General features: G+C 39.9%; 1 long non-coding RNA gene across 2 annotated transcripts in view; it reads left to right on the plus strand.

The window, feature by feature from the left end:
• Positions 1 to 24,614, plus strand: part of LOC141925853 (uncharacterized) — a 156,788-nt gene that overhangs the window by 117,584 nt on the left and 14,590 nt on the right. For both annotated transcript variants that reach the window (XR_012623963.1, XR_012623965.1), the window contains exon 5: positions 19,109 to 19,194. This is a non-coding gene — a long non-coding RNA (uncharacterized LOC141925853). The remainder of the gene's footprint in view (positions 1 to 19,108; positions 19,195 to 24,614) is intronic.

Below are 24,614 nucleotides of genomic sequence, written 5' to 3' on the forward strand. Positions count from 1 at the left end.
GGATAGAAAACCACATAATTCTAATGAGTCATAAATGTTTCACCATTTTTTTCTTCATTTAATTCATATGGTGCCAACACCTGTGAAAACAATCAGCATCATAGCTGTGTGCTCTACTTAAATTTGCTTTAGGGTATGCTTGAGTAAAAGCTTTTATATCTCATTTCTCTACATTATTAACAACATGATGCCCTGAATCATTCTATAATTTAAGTATGCTCATTTCATTCTCAGCTATTTTATTAGGACTAGAAAAGATGCTCAAAGACTATGACAGTCTTAAAACAGACACAGACACACACACACCCATTCTTGATTCTTACTGTAACAAAATATGTGTAACAAGATCTTCACATTATTTTTTATGTGCTTTGGCAGTTTTGCACCTTGAATTACAAATCTAAACTGTTAGTACAAGAGCCATGTACAAAGCTTTCTCCCAAAAGGCTTTGCAACCATTGCTCTAAGGCTGAGTTCATTTCATAAGAGCGCCATCTGCACTGAACTGAATTTTAAACTACTGCCAAAGGAAAATACATTGTGCTTTCCAATGGGAAGAGAGTGGTGGTTGGAAGTCTAGTTCTGGAGTCACTAGATGGTGCCAGAGAGGAACAGACACTGGTAACTGTGCAGTCTTCCTTTAAGTATAGCTGGGCAATGGGGTGGTTATGTTAATCTACAGCAGAAGTGCACCAGCTAAAGGGGAGGATTTTCAAGAATACTAGTGGTGAGATTTACAAACACACTTCAGTGTCTGAAGAAACAATGTAGGGACTGGAGGATACAGAAAAGAGCCTAAATCCTATTGACTTTCAGTGGACATCAGGCCTCTGACCACCTTAGGAACCCTTGGTGACTCCACCTGGCATCTATGTAGCCCTAAATGACTTCAAACAGAACAATCTGCAAAGGGCTTTTACGTACATTTTTATAACATAAGGGAAGGAAGTACTGAGCTCTCCCCATGTTTCAACGGAATTGTGGCTCAAACTTCCTTTATAAAATTCCCCATCTAAACCCATACAATTTAACAAGTGTAGATGAGTGAGCATAGTGCATTAAGATGGAGGGTGTAGAGACCATGATATTTCCAAAAGACATCCTTTCCCAAAATGTGTCCAAAATGTACATTCCAGTGTTAAACAGCATATTACAAGTAACCATCCAGGGGCAATTTGTGTTCAAGAGGCAGGCCAAAGCTCAGCTGATAAATGCTTCAAGCAAAATGTTTGCCATTGTGATTCATTGCAATAACTTCTATTGTAATCCAGAGGTGGGAACATACTCCAAGTAGTTTAAACTAGCTAGCTTAAATACTGAGAGCAGTGCAGGTTTCAGCAGGGTCTTGGGTAAGGACTCAGACTGCCTCAGCTGAACAATTTAAGTCAAGCAAACTAGTTAATTTAAAGCTTCTGCACTGCAGCCTTCTCTCTGCCCTGTAGCATGGTCCCACCTGCACACATGAGGACAACATGAGGGTTGAGCTGGCCACTCCCTCCATGTCTACAGAATTGCAATGCTGACTTTGAGGTGATTTAAATAGGTGGTCTGATAGTAATTTCAAATGCAGTTATTCCAGGAATCTGTACATTTTTACATGGTGTGTCACATTAAAAAAAAAAAAAGAGGTCTACCCTCACTTTCTTAATGGACAAGAATCTATGCCTGTGATTACACACTAATATCCTTACTGACGGTTTGCAAAAAAGATACCAACAAGCAATAGTCAGAGGATGAACTTTCCTTTTTCTTTGCTTCCCTTCAGATTTCTTTTTAAGAGGTCTTCCACACAGACATGGGACTTTGGGTAAGTGGGGGGGAAAGCATGGAAACCAATCCTACTCACAGAACACCTATGGGTTTATCTATTCATTTACAACAGTATACACCAGACCCAGTGTCATTCAGTGCCAGACACCAAATCTCATCCAATTCTATCTCTACATATTTCAATGCCCTCCATTTGCCTGGACAAAAAAACCCAACTGCTTCTTCCAATTTCACCTCTTTCTAACCTTCTTCCTCTTTGTCCACCAGATTTCGCTTTGAAAGCCTAAATGAAAATCCTTGTGATTTAGACAGAAACTATCTTCACCTTTATAGGAAAGAGATTGTCATTGCAGAATCCATTCAAAAGGCCACTCAGCAGAGCAGGGCTGTGATCGCTTTATGTTTTTTAGTTCTCAGTAGTTTACTCAGCTGAAGGTCTGTTTGATTTGAATCACTGCTAGGATGTTTAGAAAATATGAAAGAAATACATTTAAAAATTTCACTAAAATTATTCTCTGTGTTCTTGAGAAGACATCCAGACTTCCTGACCAATACAGTACCCATGAGATGCAGCATTTTCCATAGTACTATACATGCTTAACTTTGAAATTGAACAAGAAGGGAATGTTTATACTGGCTGTAACTTAATTAAATGAATTAATTAAAATAGAAAAGCTCTGAAGCAAAGAACAGAAGAGAATGAGCTTTACCTTTCTTTCTCAATAAAACCAATCTCTGTTATTGAAATGCTCAACTAAAAATCAGATTTTTTACTTATGGGAATACTCATTTTCCTGACTGCAAGCTGCAAATCTTTCTTAGTTTCAGTTCTTCCACTGTGAAGGCAGCTTCTGTGCTAGGAACTTTAGGAGGACAGTCTTGAAATGTTATTAATGAAAACTTACTGTATACTTCATATTTGATGTAGGTGCACTCTGCCTCCTAATGGAAGTCGCATGTGTTTTTCCCCCAAGTATGCACTGGTAAGTAATGACCCATCATCAGGCAGTGACTGATGACAATTGATCATATGGCCATCTACAGCAGCAAGAAATTAGAGTAATCTCTCAAGAGAATAATCAGAGAACAATTTTACAGGGTCACTACTAGCAAAGAAGCTTGATGCAGAAGAAAATAGACTCAGTCTTCACTCTGGATTTTCTTTTCTCTCCTGAATTTCATTTTATACACAAGGTTTACATTTGGTTTTACAAAATTTTATGAGGCAGACTGAAATGTTAAGGGGATTAAGGAATGGGAGACAGTCTTTCACCTCCAAGTCTTCAGTTCAAATCCGGCTTAGGTTAGTAATGAACAAGAAGTATTTACCATTGCTGTTCAGTGTCTATGCAAAATGGATTGGTGGTTCTGGCTCACTTCCTAGCAATAAATGTGCATGCCACAACTGGCAACTCCATTGCCATTCTCAGCAGACAGAGCCAAGAATTAAATGAAGCATGGGAAGCAAAGTTACCTCTCCCCCACTACAGGCCAGGGTGGAGGCACATTGGCAGGAGAAGCCTCCTCTGCTGCTGCCTGAGCAGGGCTGTGCCACAGTCGAGCACAAAGACATCAGTATCACAGACTGTCAAACTTGCACCTTTTCAGGAACTGAGTTTACTAATTTTCTTAAAATTAAAAAAAAAAAAAATTAAATTCAGATGCTGTCAAGAGTGGGGCAGATTAGTGACTCAGACTGGGCCATGTTCTTCCTTATGCTAAAATATAGATTAACCTGCCATTATAAAGAGATTGAAATGTGATGTAAATGCAATGGATTCCAACTACATAAGGCTTCTTTGTCCTGCCAGGGACATGGCCCTAGGACAGAAAAAAAAAATTAGGACTTTTTTCTTCCCAGCAATCATATGACAGATCATTTCTCAGTCTATGAGACTTTGACTCATTGACACCAGAAGCCACTAGACCAGGAAGTTTGTTTTTCCTTATACCATAAACTTAGAGTAATTCTACTGAAATAAATGGAGTCAACCACCCACACAGATCAGCATGAAAGGGAGCAGAACATGCCCTGTTCTTTATCTGGCCCATACTGGAAAGAAAAAGTGACTAACACAAATTATAAAACGCCACCACACTGCTGTTCTGGGGGCATCAGCACCGTCACAAGGAAGGGCACCAAACATCCTTGCACATGATTACAGCAAGAAAAGAATGCAACCTAGGCCTTTAGCCTTGGAGTCATTTTACCATTGAACAGGGCTGAATGAAAAATGCATGAAATTTATTCTAAAAATAGCAAGATGGGTCAAGAGAATAATGATCTCAGTCTACACAGCTAGGTGAATTTATGGTGATGCCATCTTTTATATTTCATAGGATATTCACTATGGACCCTAAAATTTCCATGGGTTTGAACACTTTATTTATCCATATTTTATTACCACTGTAAACATAATTATCACAGCATCTTCATGCTGAAAGTGATTGATAGATTTTGCTACTTGCTTGTCAGGATCCTCATGTTCACTGTATTCAGCCGTCACACCAACACAGAGACTGATGACTGTGCTAGCCTATTAATAAAAGTCTATTACAGTACATTGATGCTACTTCTCTCAAAAAATATTAACACAAGCCCTGCGGCAAGAGGCATATTTTTAACTTGCAACAATACAATGAGGCCTATTTCATTACAATTATTAACCCTTTTACATTTTACTCAGACTGTCCATTCTTAGACATAAAGAACAATCACAAAGTCTTCTCACTTCTTATTTTCCATTGTTTTAAAAAGAAGTTGTTCACCCAGCCCAAGATTTCAAAAGCAACTGGTGATTTTCAGTACCTATACTTGAGGCTGATGAAACTGAGACAATATAAAGTGCAGATGATTTTATGAAATGATGAGGAGCTACCTTTCCAAAATAAAAGAACCCCAAGTTGACAACTCAGAAACTGAAGGATTCAAGACCAGTCATTGATTGCAAAGATCTCTTCTGTTAGAGCTCAACTGGCAGCAGGCAATGCATGAAAAATATTTGTCCAAATAATATGAGATTGCAAAGCAAAATAATAATACAAAAAACCCCAAACAACCTTGAACATGCTCAGAGTCCTAAATGCAATATGCTAGCAAAAGTGTTTTTTCTGGTCATCTAGCAGGACAGTGTATTTTTCTATAAATGCTCCCCTAGGATGAACTTGTTGCCTCCTGTCACTGAGGTTTTGGCTTGATTCAAAGATATTCAAACTGAAATGTGTTGATCCTGCTAGAGAAGCCAAATTATTAACAGTTAAGATACTTTCAACACTTCAAGATAGGGGGGGGAAATCAGCCTGCAAGTGAGGAAAACAAATGGATAAACAATACTGATCTTTTAACACCAACTTTTTTTTAAGCAGAACTTGAATAAGCCTATAGTACCAGAACTTCCACAGTGACTTTTAAAAAGTATTTTAAAAAGACAAACCCATAAAACAATAAATATTCTGACTCTCAAAAAAAAAAATACTTACAAAGAGTTTAACTTTAATCATGGGAGCAATACTTTTTACTTTTCTTTGGTGAAGATACTTATTTTGCAGCAGTTCAGCACATACTTAATTGTTTTACTGCGTGTCAATAACCTCATAAAAACCTACAAGGTTTTTATATGAAATAACATCAGTTCTTTGTTTGCAAAATGCATGCAATTTCCAGAAAATCTAGGTTCAGCAATCACAATCTGAATTATCATGCTTAGATCCTCAGCCTGAGCAAATCACTGGTGCTCCACTGAATTTAACTGAGCTTACAACCCATTGAAGATACAGCCTCAGGACCCAAACAGTGCTGTTAGTCCTAACAGCTCTCCAAGACTTGGAGCTCAGTCAGAGAGGTTATGCTGGATTTAGTGGTAATGGCTTAAGAGGTTACCTCTCCCAGCTGTCCGCAGTAGTCCCCCACCAGAAGCTGAAACAGAGCCATCAGAAAGCAACATGGTCCAGCCCTCATCCATACAGCTCAGAGCCAGCACATTAATTTTAACTGCCAATGGTCTGCAAACTATGACAGCTGATAAACTGGCACTTCCTTGCATCTGCTGCCTCCACTAGTAGGGTGAAGACCATTGCAAAGTGGCAGGGTAGACATTAAGGGTGGTAACCCCTTCCTCCACCCCAACAAAATTAATAGCACTTGTTTGCCAGAGCCCTAATCTGCTCAGAGTGGAACGATATGTTGAAAGAAGAAACTCCATTTAACTTCGGGGGGGGGGGGGGGGAATGGAGAGAGAGGATTTTCTACATTTTATGAGGCAGTGAATGGGAAAGAAGTAGTGTATATACAGTACCCCTTGTAATTTTAATTCACATTGCCCCCTCTCAGTGAATAAATCTTGTTAAACCTTATCCTCTCAGAGACCATCTGGATGAAAACTATTCAGGAAACGTCACCATTGGTACAAGAACTTAAATCTCACCATAAATCTCAGCATGTCAAAGCCAAGCATGCATGCCTTAAAGAAACTCTGCAGCTGTGACTTGCTCAGAGTTGTAGACATGTGTGTGCAAATGGCGTCTCCCAAGAAACACATTGCTACATTTCAGTAACTCTTAAAAACAAATGAAAGCAAACTCAGGGATTTTCTCATTTTCAGATAGTTTTGACCTTTTTTTATATAAAAGAAACAAAATACTTTAATAAAAGCTACCTAAAATTTACTACCCTATTAGAACTGTGCTGGCTCAGATGATCTCCATCCTTGTCCTTATCTTTCTCTGATTGCTTCTCCCTCTCTTCCAAAGTACATGTGATAATGTGGCAAGCTATGCTCAAAATCGGAAATCATGATTACTTTGCTCTGTAATCTGATTGCCTGTATAGTTAGACACCTGCCTTCCTGGCAAATTTCTTTATGGTAACAGGGTATGAACAGGTTGGCCTTTTAAATGCCAGACACAGTCAAAACAGCTTTGATCTAAGCTCAGGGAGAATACTACTCTTATCCAACAGCAGATATTCTCCCCTCTCTCCACCCCAAATGTAGTATAATTATTTTTACAGAAAAGGATTTCATATTTGATTCACCAATTCTAAAATACGGCAAAACACAACACAAAACTTATAAGGCAATCCGTCCAGTAAGTGAAAAAATAGAACAGTTACTAGAAGAATTAATCTAGACTCAATAATTTGACCAAAACATTTATTGGGATGAATGTAGGCTTGGTGAAACAAAAGATTCTGCAACTTTGCTTCATTTTCACTCACTTATTTCCATAAAGGAACAAAACTCAAAATATTTGAAAAGGACTGAGATGATTCACACTCGGTAATTTAAAAAAAAGTTTTCTAAAAAAATTCAAAAGGAGCTTGTTTGGAAACATTTTTCAGGTAAGAAAAAAACTTTTTAAATGTAGGTATATCCCAAGCAGAGCATTTAATTTCCATTTGAGCAAAATATTTTACCTGACTGAAACTGAAATTTTTTCAGTTTTCTGAATTCTGAAAAATTTTCACCTTAGAACTGCCAGACAACTTAACAATCAGCTATGTTTGCACAATAAAGGTAATTTAGGAGCCTGGGAAGGGATTGATTAGATGTGCTAGATGGAAACAAGTTTCACTGGCCCAAGCAATGGGATATTTCCAATATATATCAACATACCGCAATTGATGAGCAGAGCTTTCTCCAATATCTGTGAAGGTTTCCTGATGAGTCAGCTAAGATCACTGGACCTCACTCTTGAATTCAATACAGGTGATCCTGGTTTATTTTTGCAAGAAACTCCAGTTCTGTGAAGCTGCATAATACCACTGCAAAGCATCTCAGCTACCATCACAACAGTAGACATGACACTGGTTTGCTAATGCAGGTTTTTGCATGACTATCTACCAAAAAAAGATCAATTACCCTTAGAGGTAATAGGTGCTATCCAGACACGCAAAGAAATCTATCCTTTCTCCGCAAGTGCAGAGAGACTTGCTACTAAGAATTATCAGCCTCCCACTGGAGAAACAAAGTTGCCTGGGCCTCAGTAAATGGGCTTCAGCATATGGTTGTGCAAGAACCATAGAATGAACCAGGCACATCCCCCATAAAGGAAATATTTGCTAGCTCAGCATGAAAGATGATCAGCAATGTTTTGTTGTCATGCAAGGTGTATTGTTTCTTCTTTTTAAAGCCATATCTCATGCTGGGCTCTAATTCCTCCCACATGACTTTCTACACCAAACTGGGGAGTTAAATTAGGAAGGGGTACTGTTTTAGTCAGCCTGCATAGTCAATGGATGGAGACACATGGGCTGAATTGCCCTCTGGAGGTGCATATCACTTCCCAGCAACAATGGGGGAGCCTTGGGTGATTAGGTACTAACTTAGGTGCCTCAGTCATATTCTTGAAGTCAGGTGGCTCAAATCCAGGAGCAACTGTGCTTCTCCTGTCCTAAACTAGTGCATGCTGTTGCTACATATTGCAAAACAAATAGCAAATACTAATAGTTTTGGTGGAAGTGATAACAGTTAGTATAAAAGTTAGTGCTTTGGATCTAAACCTAGGATATTATTATTATTACAGAAGTCCAGACTGTTTTGTACATCCTTTAATGTCACTCCTTTAACTATGCAGTGCTGCATAACTAGACATATTGTGTGCTATTATTTTCACTTTTCATGGAAGCTTCACCCAGAGCTAGCCACTACTGGAAGCAAGACAGAAAATTTGCCAGGCTAACCTGCTGCTCTGGTACAGTAAATCAGTTGTTCCTATAGCAAGTAGTGTATATATTTTGTTTTTCAATGCACGGTACAAGGAAAGGATGACTCAAGCTGAGTTTCACAGGTGAAGTTCAGATGAGTTCAGATCTATTCAAGGCCTCTCAATGTTCCCATATGCTTGACTCAAGTCCAACATTTAATTGTCAACTCCAAACAAAAACTTCCAATGAAGAAGCAGAGGAGGGGGATTGTGAACTCTGCTTTCCAGCACTAAGAACTTGAGCACTTCTTTTTTATAATCTGTCATTTGTACTTTTTCATACTAAAGGTGACAGTCTAATTCACATATGACCAACACCCATAAATCATGTTGGGGGGAGGAAATATTCATAAATCCATATCAAACAGCACCCAAATTATGACAAATGACATGGCAGTCATAAAATTGCACAAGCACAACTCACCAAGTCATTAATTTCATGGCCGTGGAAAATAAACAGACACATTTTTTTCGCAGCCCTAATAAATTTTAAAAAACTCAAAGAATGGTCCATCTGCTTCAAATAATTTTTAATTTCCTATTCTGTCTCGTTCCCATTAGCTATTCCACTGAGATATTTGCTAAATTCTTTCATTTGCCTCCTCCCATCTGTATTCAATTACTCTATTCCCAAATAGAGTTAGTTTTTCTTTCTCCTAAGCGCAGTACAAAATATCCCCACCTGTACCTTAAAGCAAATGTTATGTGTGTTTTATTATCTGTTAGACTCTATGAGTCATTCTAACTCGATTGCCTGTGCTGAAAGACTTGGAGGGCAATCTGATTTTGATGTTTTCTGGCTTTGGTGAAAAACACCTGCCTGATTCTCATAGCTAATCTATTAACTTGGTAAATGCCTCAACAGATGTTCTAGAATCAGCTAGGGATCAGGGTCTGTCCTCGTGACAGCGTCCGCTTGTAAGCTTGAAATATTTAAATGTTCAGAGATCAGAGGCCAATGATGTGTTTTGGGTACAAGCTTTCACTAAATCATATTTTTTCAGTCAGTCCCTGGAGTGCAATCCACATACAATAAGTGGCTAGAGCATTCTGAATGAGCAGGCCAACAATACAGGCCTCCTTGAACTTTGAAGGGACATGAATTTCAAGGCAGGATTGGCTTCTTTTATTGAAAAATGGAACAAATTTTAGGCCATGCTGAAGCTGTTCCCTTTTAAGCTACACGTCTTTTTTCCAGTTCCTTTCCTTTCTTCCTAATGAAACCCATTAAAAAAGTATAAACCTTAGCTTTGAGACTGGCCTTTCCAAGGATAACTTAACCTCTCTGAGGAACCTGTTCTAAGCCGTCATCCTCTGTTGGGGCAGCATAGCTCTGCATGATTCACTTACTGTGTGCCTGATCCTCCACTTTGTCACATTGGTTTTAAGCCAGGGTTGCTCCACTGACTCTAAGCCATTCTGCTGTATAATAGCCCCCAGGGCTGCACAGACTGGCTGGGATCACTGGAGCAGAGCAATCCCTTGAGAAGGCTTTACTCCTCCCATAGGAAGGGTGGGATAAATGCATGACATCAGTGTCAAAGCCCACATGAATTCCCATTTTGCAGGTTAAGGTGGTTTTCTATCCAGCTAGCACCATCAGAGCAACACAAATGAGAAAAGAAAGGCTCACAACACAGAAAACCGCACAGCCACTGCTGCTCCTGCTCTGCTTTCAGAAATGGCCCCTTGTCAATCAAAGCTGGACCTGAGAGGCTAAAAATGTTTATTACTTTTGGAGGTTTTATATCATCTTGATTCTTGTAAGAAATGCTCAGGCTTGTGATAAAATATTCCAACTGATTCGATTTGAAATGGCTGCAAGCTTAACTGCAAAAATTTTCTCAGTGAGATTGCATGAAAGGCAGAACAACTAGAAACCAGGACACCTTTCTCTGCCCTTCACCCACCACTTGATACTGGTCACTTCACTTACCCTTTGTTTACCTCCACTTCTTCATCTGCTAAATGGGCTTCATTAATGCAAACTTACTTCACTGTTTTGAAGCTTAATTAGTTAATGTTTGTAAAGTGTTTTGAAATCAATACGGTATTATTACTAATGTATTTAAAATCTCATCTCTGCTGCTATTTACTCTTGGAGGCTTGACAAGACGACTTTCACTGTTCCATGTCTTCAACAACCCTCAGAAGCAGCTCTGCTGTTAGAGCTCTCATATGAGTGATCAGCAGATGGAGTTGAAGGAATGAGAAGGGAAATGATTGATTCATACTGTAATTGTTGCTACACGTGATGCTTTCTATAAGACAAAATAGAAAATATGAAAGGAACAATGATAACAAATACTTTAGCATTTAAAGGAAGACACCGAAAGTACAAAGAATTACTCATGTGTTAGCTGAAATTATTGTATTTTTCAAAAACATCCTTTTGGTATAGCCATCTTGTTAGCCTTCAAGCCTGACAAGAATTGGAGAAAGGTTCTAAATGTGAGATGAGGGAGAAGAAAGAGAAGAAAGGGCCACTGGAAATGGTGTTCCCATCTGAGGATCTATGGCAAGAAGCTTCATTAAAGCGAAAAAGGAGATTTTCTGTCTGTAAACAAACGTGGAAGAATTGGCCATAGCTTACCTACTAGGAGCAGTTTCTTCCTTCAGTTTTCAGGCTATATCTCTGCTGAAATCAAATCTACTCCTCTCCTGTCACCTAGAGATTAAAAAATGGAACTAGTTACTAGAAAGATACAATAACAAAGTTTGATTTTATAGTATAATCCCTGCAAAATTCTCTTTATAAATTAGGCAGATACGTGTACTTGCTCTTCGCTTCTTGACTATTTTGACACTTTCAAAGTGGTATCTATTTCTTCTTTCTTAAAAAAAAATAAAAATAAAAAGGGCCATGTCCTGGTCCAGTCCTGCTGACACAAGGGATGCCTTGACCTTGAGAACTAGCTAGGGACTGTGCTGGCAAAGGAGAACATCTGGATAAGAGAGAGCCAACAAAGCCAATTTCAACCCATGTGTTCATGTAGAAAGTCTGACGCCAGAGGTAGAATTGGTATGATGAGTGAATGTTACACAGGAAAAAAACATAGCAAATACAAACTTTTTCTTACAGCCTATGCAACCTCAAGGTGATCTCCAGACTCGAGCATGGTTGTGTGCCTACACCTCTCTGCTGCAAAGATTAAGATTTTGATTCTGGATCCTCTCTAACCTAGAACATTTTAAAACTTTTGTCTGTGTTCTACACATATTTTCTTCAGTAAACATTTGAAAAAAGCTTCTTCCCAGATTAACACAAGAAGGAGAATACATTTTTCATACCAGATACATGCAGCTGCATTGACACAAGCTGTGTTGTATTTGTAGATCTTTTGGTACAAAAAGAGATACATAAATTATAAATCAAGATTAAGTACAATGTTATTATAGCTGTCCACAGCAGAGGGTGCTAAGATTAAAGAGAATTGACCGTAGAGTTAACGTCTGGGGCAACAGGAGCAGATTTACAGCAAGCAGAAGATGGAGGTTTGTTGATTAAGTGGAATAATGAAGGCATTGGTTGGCTCTTCATGAATACTACCTCTATTGCTTTTTTTCCTGAAATTCAGACTTTTCATAAGAAAGGAGATACAACATCCAGAGCAGAAAAATGATGTGTGGTTTCTTGCATCAATAATTTTTCTCAAAAATTGAATTTAACATGCATACTAATAACAACAAATGAGATCAAACAAACAAGCAGACAGCGACTCTTCTCCTATGTTTCCTCCAGGAGTCTTTTAATCAGTCTCAAGAAGATACATTTATCTCATGCCAAAAACAGCCTTAAATAAGTAAGAGTGGAAAATTTAGAAATACTTCTGCTAGTGAAACTGGCTGTTACTTCAATGAAAATGAGGTATATAACTGATAGGCTTAGTTTCCATTGTGTTTCAGTGAAAACACATCCTTGAATTTAGAGCTGTGTAATGACATTATTACATTAAGCTTGTTACTTGAAAACAGACAAACTGCTTCAGAAATATTCTGCTACCAGACACACGTTCAGCTTCATCTCTTCAGAGATGACTGAACATGTCACTAAGTCCCCCATCCCTATATCTACCTACCCACTGGTTTTGACAGACTGTTAAGTTTGCTTGTGGGGCAGGGTGAAGCAAAAAGAAGGGAAGAGGCAAGAGGTGGAATATCAACAGCTCTAAAGAATGTGCCCAAGAGCCTGGAAAGCTCACAAATTTTAAAAGGGATTACCAAAGCTTTGGCTAGTGAATCAAGCTGAACTCAGAGCAGGAGCAAGAAAAAAATTTTACCCTTTGATAAAATGCAGTGTCATCTTGTCAGTAGTTCTCAATCTTCCCCACACAATGCAAGCCCTCCTCAATTCTCTGCTCTTTCACTCGCACCTCTGCAGAAGGCACGCTTCTCTCCCATTGAGCCCAGGAGCAGCAGTTGGGGTTCTCTCTTTGAAACACCTTGGAAGCTGTCATCCACAGCATCAGCTCTCTGATACACAAGACCTGAACAGAAATCAGACAAACATCAGAAGAGGGAATAACTTTGTAACTGGAGTCACAGTGACAAACTTGGCTAATTTTAAGGTGGAGCTGAAGTTCCCCTGTGACAGCAGACACAATTTCCATTCCAGATCCACATTCCTGTGTGAAATAAGTAGATTGCTTGTTAGCCTATAACAGTGAAAGGCTAAGAACTGGGAGGCCAAAATAAACTTCTCCCTACTTGACATGGACATGTCCCTCCAGGTCAGGACCGCATCACACAAGCCCAGCAGTGCAGCTAAAATTTTTACTGCTATCATCCATGCAGTCCCCATGCTGGGACTTTTCACGAAAAGTAAGTTCAATGCAAATATCAAACAACTGATATAAATAGTTTGTTTTATTACATAAAAACAAAATAACTTTTTACAGGAATCAGAAATCCAGGGTGGTTTTCTGTTTGCTAGCTTTGACACCAGGGAAATAACTGATCTAAACCAGAGCGAGTAGAAATCAGGCCTGGGGAGAAAACAGATGGTTCAACAGTTCTGCTTAAAACCACAGGATACTCACACTGGAGAAAGGCAGGAGGGAAAGGAGAAGGCTGGAAGACAGCCTTGCAGAAGAAAGCCCACATACACCACGGCTAGCAACTTGTTGGGAATCCAGGCTTTGACCATCAAAGCAATTGAGGTGACTCCCCACAGATATCTGTTTCTTTCAGTGGAAGTCAGGAGGCTAAACAGGCGTTGGGCTCATCAGCATTTTGGAGGATCTGGACTTTATCACTTTGGTATAACCTTTGAGCCTAAAGTCCCAGCTTCAAAACCTGTGGCAAGATGAGAGGAATCTGGTTACTGATGATAAGCCAAAAAGAAAAGCATAGTAATACTTAAGTAAAGTACATACACAAGTCCTCAAGGCAGAATTCCTGTTATGACTGGCATCATAATACTGAGATTCATTTAGACACTATTCAATTATATGTTCTTTTTTTCTTCTTTTCCCCTCTAAGTTACCACTCTCACTAGGCATGAGTATTCACTGAAGAGTGAAGACAAGTAGGAAATAAAATGCAATGAAAGTTGTTTTACATCTCTCTTCATCCCCGCTACACAGCTCCCTCAACCTTAAAATTTAGGGGAATAAAGACCAGGTTTTCTATGCAGACAATGAAAAGTATATGCATTGAATGTCAATTCTATAGGAGAGAAAATAAGAGACTGAAAGTAACCCATAAAAGGAAACACACCACATTCTTCCACCCTCTACCCCAACAAATCCAATTAAACTTGCCAAGACACACACACATGCCGTCAATCATTCCAGACCCTATCCACCCTATCAATATTTCAGCAGCATTTCACTCTCTTTCTGGGACTATGCACACTCCACACAGCATGCACTCATTGTTCCCCCCGCTCCTTCCTTGCCCCTTTTAATCAGTCACAACAAGTCACATTCATTTCTTTCCTGCACCTTATGCTTCACCAGGCTAGCTGGTTAGCTGGCACAGCAGAGCTTCTTTGTGCTCCGTGCATGGTTTGTGGCTTGTTGGGGTTTTTTGGGTTGTTTGCGTGTTTTTTTGTTTTGGTTTGGGGTTTTTTTCTGGTTTTTTTAAACAAGAAAATGCAGAATTCAAAATGTGGCTGTTTATGTACAGAAGGACACCAAAACAGAGGAATAGTGTTGATGCTTATAAAATAGTTTTGCTTATTGGGAGATAATGCTTTTCTATTGTGGTGGCCTCATTTTAAAGGGCACAAGGAAAATCGACTGCAAACTTTAGAAAATTTCTGGTAACATAAAAGATCCAAAAGTCCCCAAGACACCTTCCGTACCTGACATGGGCATTCTCAAAGCCTGCCCTAGACACAATACCATTATCAACATAACTTCAGTAATGTGGATTTCTGTTCCTATGCGGGCTGTAGGGTTCTGGCTTCAGAACTGAACTAAATCTCCTTAACAGGAAAAGGAGACGCATGATGGCTTTTTTATTCTATGTATCTTGTGCAGGACTGAGGGTGCTCTCAGGGCTGCCCTTGAGCCATGGACATACACAGCAACTCATTTTCAAATATGAGGCTTATTTTGGGTGCACTGGAAAGATCACAGCCATATCTTGTGCCAATATAATAATAGGTCTGTTGGCTTTCTCTTCAAATTCTCTCTTGATGTCACCAAGGGAAATGTATAGAAACCTAATCTGATGGAGGATTTCACCGACTGTTGGGCTGTCTTTACTGACATTACAGGCAGTGACCTAAAGTGGCTCCAAAAGAATGACTGGGCTTTCAAGCAGGTGGCAGATATTCCATCTGAGCAATCTGTCAATAGGAATTTTACCCTTTTGCAGTGTTCCCATGTCCTGAACCGCTCCAGTTCTGAGTGGATTCCCAGCTTGAAGGTGAGCTCCTATTCCATCCCCGTGACATTCTTCTTTTTTTCTGAAAGGCCTAAAGAGCTGACATTGCAGCCTAACGTCCATAAAGATGACTGGAGTGGACAAATGAAATGGCACAAAAATACACATGCTGGTGACCACTGTGTGTGCTGGTACAGCCACCAGTCAATAGAGACCAGTTGCGCAACTTGATATGTCAAGTTCTTAGTAGATATGACTAGATTCTAGTGATCATCCTGTATTCTCCCTCAAATCCAAACAGAAACTGGAAAAGATTAAATCTTCTCTTTTCTCTCTTTTGCAAAGAGGATTTTTGTCTTTCTGGAATCATAGACTCTAACCTGCTGAGCTCTAATTTATGGGTCTAAAAGTGTTCTTCAGTCTTCAAAGTCCCACTTTGTGTCTTCAAATATGCTCCTAAAAAGTGTCTCTCGACATGACCACCTTAATTCCCAAAGAAATTTCAAGATCTCTCTGCAAAAAATGTGAATTCTAAGATTATAAAACCTCTCATGTTATCAGTAAAAAAATTCGGAGATAAGGACTCATGGTTTACATGCATCTTTTAGACAGATTGTATTCAAAAATTAACTTTTCAGCTTCGGTTTCATTAATTTATCAGGGAATGCTGAGCTTCCAGTAGCAGGAGAGAGTTCATCTGGACAGCATAACTTCATCTCCCATCATGGTCAGAACCGACAAGTACACTCCCTTGGAGGATCTTGTTCTGCTTCCTCATATTGAGACCTATTACACCTATCACTCGAGGGTCCAGAGGAAATTCTGGTTGATCATACCTTGAAAGTGCAGGCAAGGCCAAGTACATGTAGAACACTACAGTGTCCTCAGACAACAGACACCTTGCTGCTAATCATCTGAGAGTGAGCTGAGATTAAAAGAACCTGTATAAATAGACAGGATTGTTATTCAGATAGTTTGCTGCTACCTTTTTTTAGCAGTCTTGCTAGAGACCTATACTTTGGAGAACCCCAATCCCTCATCTAAGAGGGACTTTTTCCAGTTTAGAGCTTCTTTGAAGCGATGCTCCCAAAAAACATGAAGGGAGCTGTGTAAGCTTGGGTCCAGGGTGAAAAGGGAAAAGCCTCATGCTGCAAAGTTCTGGCTTTAATATAGACCTCAAGGTTTTGAAAACCAACACCCCTGGATGTGCTGTCCAGGAACTGTTTCTTCCCTGACCCTCTTAGTATTTTCTACTTTCTTAACCCTTTGAGAAACTTCCTTGCACAAGGCAGAAATCCAGACTTTGAGGGGATAGAGGAAGAAAAGAGGGAAAAGGAGGAAAGCAGGTAAGCATTGCTCCCCTGGGCAATTATCTATCCTTTAAGTAATTAGTGTTTACTCCCATTTGTAACAAGGTTATCTGCCACATACAAACACTGCTTTCTGTGAATAGCCCTGCTAGGAAGAACCAAAGCCAAAGGGAACTTATGAATGAGTCACAACCAGAATTGGCCATAGAGCACCTGTAAAATATTGACTGCAACGTGACCTGTTTCCTATATTTGGTGAGCAATGTATAATTTCCACATAAATTGGGAAATGACTTTATGACTGAAAAGAAGTCAGAGTTGTGCAGGCATGCAGTCCGAGTGCTGGCTCACATCCCTGGTAACGTGATGGGTTTATGCGCAGTGTTTGTGGGCAACAAGTGCAAAAAAAAAAAGCTGAAGAGCATTCAAGAATGTAGCTGGCAAGGTGCTGACATATGATTCTAATAAGGAAATTACAGTTTTTCTCAGCCGTGCTTTTGGTAAGGGGTCACTTGCTACAATGTGTGGAATTTCTTTAGAGTGCTGCATCTTGCACACTGTTCTTGGGAACACAATGGGCAAAGCTCCCAGGGTATGATTAATTAAAATAGCTACCACATGTTTATCTGTGTATTTCTGTGATGGTAGAAACCATGTGTACACATGCAGCAATTCTGACCTTAATTTATAACCAGGTCACTTGCTTTCTACTGCACTAGTGATGTTAAGAGGTAAAAATCACAGCTGAAAGAAGTAAAGCTCCCTCTGTTTATCCTGGAAGGGAGCATGAGCATTGAAGCACTCAGCAGGACAGACCTGGCCTTGCAAGAATCTTGCATTCTAATATTTGTTATAATGTCTGCTTATAGTGTGTGGAGAGACTAAGGCAATAAAAAATGGGTGCTTAAAACCAGCACTCTGAACAGGGAGCAAATTGAGCTTGCCCACAGGGAGTGCAGAGGAGACTATATCTTCTGACTTCCCATTCCTCTTTGCAATTTAGAAAGATATCCTCCTAGACCTTGACTTTAGTAGCTGACATTTAAAACTCACAGCCTTGAGTACAAACCTTGGAACTACAATCCCATTTTTCAGAAACGAGGAAGGGCTGTGGTGTTTTCCAACACATGCTAGAAGAGTACCTGTTCCCTTTTAATCCAGCAGCCTGTGGTTTAAGTCCTACCTTGAACCTGTCTTCTGAGAAAGCTTACTGATGTTAGTCCAGTAAATAGGCACATGAACACTTATCTGTGAATTTGGGTGAGTTTAGATACAAGCAAGGCCTTGAACGGGTCAGCAATCTCAACATCAAGCAGCTCTTTCGGTCCTTTGCAGGGCCTTTGACAACATTAACATCAATGGATTCTATGTGTCTTCAGGGCTGGGTAACAGTCAAACGTTTTTTTGAAAATCTAAACAGTTTGTCACCTAGACCACTTGGTGGAATTGCCTTGTCCTCCTTTCGTCTTCCCCAACGAGCTTCAGAAGCTACCATCCTGCATCCATGAATCTATTACTTCTTTGTGCCCTTATCTGCAACCAGTCTGCTCCACTGTAGGTGCCATTTTGAAGCTTTGATCTTAACTGGCATCACTACTAGGTACACGCTTCACAGGTTCCTAGGTCAAAAGAGGGGAGGATCCTCTGCAGATTTATTCTGATAGTTTTGCCTGCTCCATTGCACCATGCACTACCTGAACCCCCATCCTCATTCATGCAATTTATAGGATCCAGAATATGAGCAACACCTGCATGTCTTATGGCAAAGCAGTTAGCTTCCCCTTACTGCTAATGGACTTTGAATGAATGGGGCAATGTATTCTTCCCACAATTATTTAATGAAATTGAAACTGATTGCTAACACAGCACTTGGACAAGCTGCCATTTATCAAATAAACACACACACACCCCCAATGAACAAACCATTCTCTCCCTTCCTTCTGTTTTCTGACACTTGTTGCAAATTAGATGCAATTAGCAGAGTGCTTCCTGGTAAATCATGACAGTTACATTGTCAGATTTCGGTTTTGCAAGTCACCCCTCAGCCGGAAACTATTCCAAATTTGTGAGCATCAGCTGAGATGTGGGGAAGACCTTGATGTGCTTCTGAAGCTCAGCACTGGAGAAATATGAACACACATTCCCTTGTGGTACAAGGGCTGTCCCTGGAAATGCTGTGGATTCACTGATCTTAGCCTGAGAAGCAACTAGTGAACTAGTGCATTTCTAGATATGAAGCAAAACAGTAAAATTTGGATCCAGAGGTTCTCAGCATCAAAAGGTTTGGACACATTTGGTCCATTAGAAAAAAAGAGGCTTGAAAAGATTGCTTAGGTTAGTGGGATGAGGCTTCACAGCCAGGCTTTCAAGGCATTCCAGTACCAAGTGTTACAGATGGATTTTCAGAAGCTGGAGATTTTTAGGATCAAGGATTCATATTTGCAGAAGATAATAATTTCAGAATTGAACCTAACTCTGTATTTTCCCTGCAGGAGCATGTGTGGACATGAAGCAGGATTGGAATCGTTCATTCAAAAGATGGCAGCCAGATGCAGTCTGTGTCTGACCTTTGCATGAGGCAGGTATTCAGACCAAATGTGTAGTTTCAGAGCTGTCTCTGGCTGGCTCCTTCTCCACGGGTTAACTGATTTTCCAAGAAGGTGTTCTGGAAAAGATTAATTTGAATCCATGTGTGCTGCTACTATCATGTTATGAAAGACATCTAGAGAAAAGGCCTCCAAATGAGGGACATACAGTCATCAGCCCAGAGGCTGATATGCCTAGATACCAGTCTCTAGCACAGTGTTTTCTGTCAGTTTCCCAATTTAACAGTTTGTTTCACGTAAACACACACAACCCTCTCCACCACCCCCCACCAATGCAAACACTGAATTATTTAGAAAGACCCAGGCTGGTGTTCTGTGTCAGGGATGACACCTGCACCCTGAATGTCTACATATAGCAATAAAAATAGGTATCTTTCTGAGATAGAACAATTTAGTTATTTTTAAAAATGCATGCACACTGTTTCCTGTGATGAAAGATGGTAAAGTAAGATCCAATAAAGGAATCAACTCAAACTAGGAAACAAAGACAAACAGAGACTTTCCAGGCAATTTGATGCAAGAGTAAAGCAACCAACAGCGCTGAAGTCACGTCTCCATGCTAAATTCAGTCCAAGCACTCAGGATGTTTGTTCCAACATTTTCATGCAGACCTACTGAACAGACAGCACAGATACTCTTCCATTAGCAAGACAAACAAGTCCATGTGATGGGGAAACCTTCCCCTCTAGCTCCTCCCCATAATGTCTATTGACAAGGACAAGACTGTGCTAGTAAACCTCTGGAGCTCTAGAGGGCTCCTTGCAAAAGGCTATAGGATAGCCCTTGATGGAAAGGAGAAGAACCTGATGTTATTTACTCCCCCCACTGAGAACAAGCTCTCACAGGTGATATTTGAAGACCAACAGGCTAATAGCCCTTATACAACCCATATTTCAGAATTAGGTGCATGTAGCCAATAGAGGCTGGGGACTGAATCAGGAACAGCACAGCTGAGTTGCCATGTAGCCCCTGCAGCTACACGATGGGTGTGAACCACAGTGGGTGCTATAAAAGGGTGTTCTGCTCCACTAAATCCATTCCATGAGAGGTTTCTGTCTTTCTGGGGGAAGGGATTTCTGTTGTGCTGTGCAGGCACAAACACTTAAGAGGATGCAGAGACTCTTCTGCAGACAATAGAAAGTAAGTTCAACTGTTTACTTGTTCAGGTTGCATCTAGGCAATCAATAAGGTCCTACCTAGATTGATGGCAGTAGGTTTTTCTTCTTGACACACAAGAATTCACTTTCTTGACCTTAAAATTTAAAAAACTAATTAAAAAATGATCATGCTAATGAGACATAATCTTAGGATCCATCTGACTCTTTCATTTCAGATGACCCCAACTACATAACCTCTAGATAGCAAGCCAGCTTGGTAGTAGTCATTTATTTCAGCAGTTACACAAAGCCATTCAGGCCATAAGGTGCTGGGATTTATCACACCGGAAAAGGTTTAAGGCTCTCCTGAATTACAAGAAACCAAGTCTCAGTTTCTGAAACAGTATCATTTTCCCAGGCTGTAACAATAACAGTTTTTACCGCAGGGTGAATCAGCCTTTCAGATTTGTAATTTATGGTAACAGCAGCACAAAAAGCCAAGCTGTGTGTGAAATGGAGTTAAATTTAGATCTGAAACAGAGGGTGCCCCACAGAAGAGAGGGACAGTTGAAACACACATTGGACGCCTGTGGAGAGGTAGAGAAATCTTTTGATCAGAACAAAGGAGCAGGGCTCAGGGGAGCCAAGGTTCCAATTCCAGCACGTTTCCTATAGGACACTGAAAAAATAACCTCCCTTCTTTCTGTCTTTATTTCCCCAGTGGTGTCACAGGATGGCTGTGACAAGACCACTTGGGAAAACATTAAGACCCCGAAATGATGGACAATACATGAAGAGCAAGATATTGCTTTTTCAACAGTTGCAGATAAGCACAACTCTGGATGATTCTCACACACATACAATTTCTTTTCAAAAGCAAGATATTTTAAGCTTGTTTCATCATAGATCAAGAGTGTTAATTAGACCTACTAATGACATTGACACTTTTGTCTGAGTTAAAACATGCTGGAGTTTGGCCCTGTCTCCTGGATGCAGTGAGCAAGGTCTCAAGAGTTTTCATTTTCACAGTGCTCACTCACATATATACCACTGTGACCTGCTAGTTTAGTTACACTTCATGCACTGCATATAATCAGAAATATTTTAGCTGGTAAAGTTACAAATTCCAAATGAAGCTACAAATTTCAGGTATAAATTGTGACTTTTATGGTTTTATGTGATACTCAGATGCTAATATTTGGTTTACAATTCCCTCCTTCTGATTTAAAAACTAATCCCTTTACAAAGCTCGGCCTGAGTGAAACCTCTCTTAATACTGTTTTTTGACTTGTGTGAAGTAAGGAAATAGTTGATTTCCCATTTCAGAACCACAGCTGTGCAGTTTTGTGGGTGAGGGCAGTGCCCTGCGACCAGTTATGAAAACTGTTCTTAATAATAAAATTTTATCCAATTAAAACCACCTTTTAACAGTTGCCTAGCAAAGAGGAGGATGGGAGGGGAAAGGAAGAGTATTCAAATTCCAGCTAATCCCTGCCATACCACAGCCCACACTTTGTTGTCTGTCCTGAAAGACCTAGTAGGACTGTTCCTGAGTTGTGAGATCACTGCATGAGAAAATCATAAATGTCACACTGAAGGACCTCAGTTTTACAGAATACTCCGAAACAGAGGACACCAAAAACAACCATCGCATTTCCTAAATATTTACATCACATATATTAAAAGAGATGATGGACCCTGTAACCTCACACCTTTCTTAATTAGAAAGGAGAAGTTGAAATTTTGTTTTAAAAAAATGTATTGTTATGTCTGTGCCAAGAACAAGAATACCTCAAGGTTTTCAAAGAACTAATGCAAATTGGTGCTAAGGTCATGCGTATTTTGTATTACTTGTTTGTTCTCTTAAGAACAAACCGCACACATATCCATCCTGAGACAAATGCAGACTCAAACAGTGTTTAGGCAATATTCTCTTCCAGAAATCACTGCAGACATACACAATTGCTTGGTTCTTGGGATGTGATTATATCCTTACAGCATTCGTCAACAAAGCACTGAACAAATTCTTTAACTCCTTTAGAACTTCTACATAATGTAAAGTAACATAGTACATGCTTATTTAGAGTTGAAAAACACATTCAGAAAAACAATTTTCAGACTACAGCAAAAAGCATCATGTGAAAACACCTGCCACAAACATGCCTTTCTATTGCAAAGGTACGATCATTGTGATGTAATGATAACGTGGGTAGGCCTGACCTATTAATTTGAAAAGGGACTTAAAATGCTAGCAGCAGGAAAGTCAGCTTTTTGAGACGTGATCTTTAAAACCCAATTAACGACACTAAATTCTAACTTTCCTTCTATAACATCAAAACAATCAAGATACGTATCATAATGTAAAAACACAGCATTAAAACATGCACAAAAAGGAAAAATAATCAGGAAAAAGTCAAGATGTTGACAGCAACATTGACTCGACTATGACATGTCCTATGTATTTTTAGCCAGACAACAGAGAACAGAAATTCCTTCTGAATAAATTTTTGTAGAAGAATGAACTTCACCATTCTCCAAATTCTGAAAAAGTTAAATTCCTCACTCTTAGCACTGCTTTATAAAGAAAAGAATGCAGAAAGGTAATGGTGTTGCCAGAAGGCAGCAAAAGGATTAGTTGTTTTGAACATTATGTGTGTTATGTAGTTAGATACTACCTATTCATCCCCAGTATGATTTATGTCACCAAGTTTGTGACCTAAACATGCCTTGCTGCTAAGCAATACCCAGTCACAAGGTCTCCTGTAATGCATACCATTTGCTATTTTACTGGAGATGTGCCGTGGTCAGTTTGCTAACACGATACCCACACTCCTACACTGGGCAATAAAACTCGTATTTGCCAGTAAGGATGGTGAGTTCAGGTGTTGTAAAATAAATTGTTAGAATCCTTTCTCTAAAAAAAAAAAAAGAAAAAAGAAAATAAAGAAGTTCAGCTATTCTGTCTGCAACAGGTCTTAATATCTTCTCTTTGGCATAAGTCCACCCAGCATTGATAGCATGCACCTGGGCCCTTCGTTATACATGACAGTTTTTCATGCTGTAAAGAATATTATTTTTGAAGGAGGAGGGGAGAAGAAAAAATGATCTTCCTTCTTGCAAAGAAAGGCTTGAAAAGGTAATCAAATTGCTAGGGCTGAGCAGACCAGGCAGAGAGGCTCCCTACATATGTATAAATTCTTGGATTTATTCTTGGCTTTAAGCAATCAGTCCCATTTGACATATACCTCAGCAGCCAAAAGCCTATGTTCTGATGCAGAATGAAGCGATCATCCTAGACAGAAATGGGTCATGTCTGGGGAAAAGAACAAAAAATATGGTTTCCCGAGCCACTCAAGAACACCCAGATCACCTCTGCAAGCTTGCAGGCTGACAGGACACTTGAGCAAGTAAAAAACCACAGCAAATGATCTGTTAAAACATCGGGTCTTGATGGGTTTTATCACAGAGCTTGATCCCTTTTCTTCTTTGTTCCTCCTCTCAAGAATGCTTGGACTCTGGTCTGTCCACAGTCCATTGCTGTAACGCATAGGGACAGGAGAATGGCTGTGCTGAGTTGGATCAAAGCCTGATTTAGATCCTTACGCAGTTCTCTGACAAGGGACAACAGCATATGCCTCGGGAAGAGCATAATCACAAGACAAGCACAGGCACACACACATACATAAAAAACTGTGAACCATGGTATGTTCTCTCAACCTCTAGCACACTGGGTTTCAAAGGTTTTCTCAAGCCAGAGGAATACTTTGTCTTGCACACCTTTGCAGACAGTTCTTATAGGAGTTTCTCTTGCAGCCGTGTAGGGGCAGCCAGTCCAGAGGAGCCACAACATCCCACAACAGCAAGACCCAGTGTAACTACATCCGTGAGAAGGGAGGAGGGAAGGGCAGCAAGCTGTTGCCCTAAACAAGGACTGCAAAGTCATCAAAACCCATCTGCCTCTATCACTGCCTGCCAACTGCTAGAATTTGAAGGACTTCATTCCTGCATGGAGTTTAGATCTCTGTACACAGCAAAGTCTCCCTCCCAACCTCTAAAGCAAGGAGGGGGGGAATTTAAAAATCCCTCCAGCAACCTGGAAATGTCTAGTAACCTCAAAAACCAAAGAAGGTTTCCTTTATATCCATCACGACAAGAGCTATCGACAAGTGCAGGTAACTTAGAGGTAGCACTAACAAAAGGCTGAAATCAACTCCTGGGGCACTTCACAGAGGTGGTGGACAAGGGAAGTTCTAAATCGTGCAACAGGGCATAAAGGACAGAAAAGAGTGTGTAGC

This window comes from Strix aluco, chromosome 7 (genome assembly GCF_031877795.1).
Source record: "Strix aluco isolate bStrAlu1 chromosome 7, bStrAlu1.hap1, whole genome shotgun sequence".
NCBI classification, from domain to species: Eukaryota; Metazoa; Chordata; class Aves; order Strigiformes; family Strigidae; genus Strix; species Strix aluco.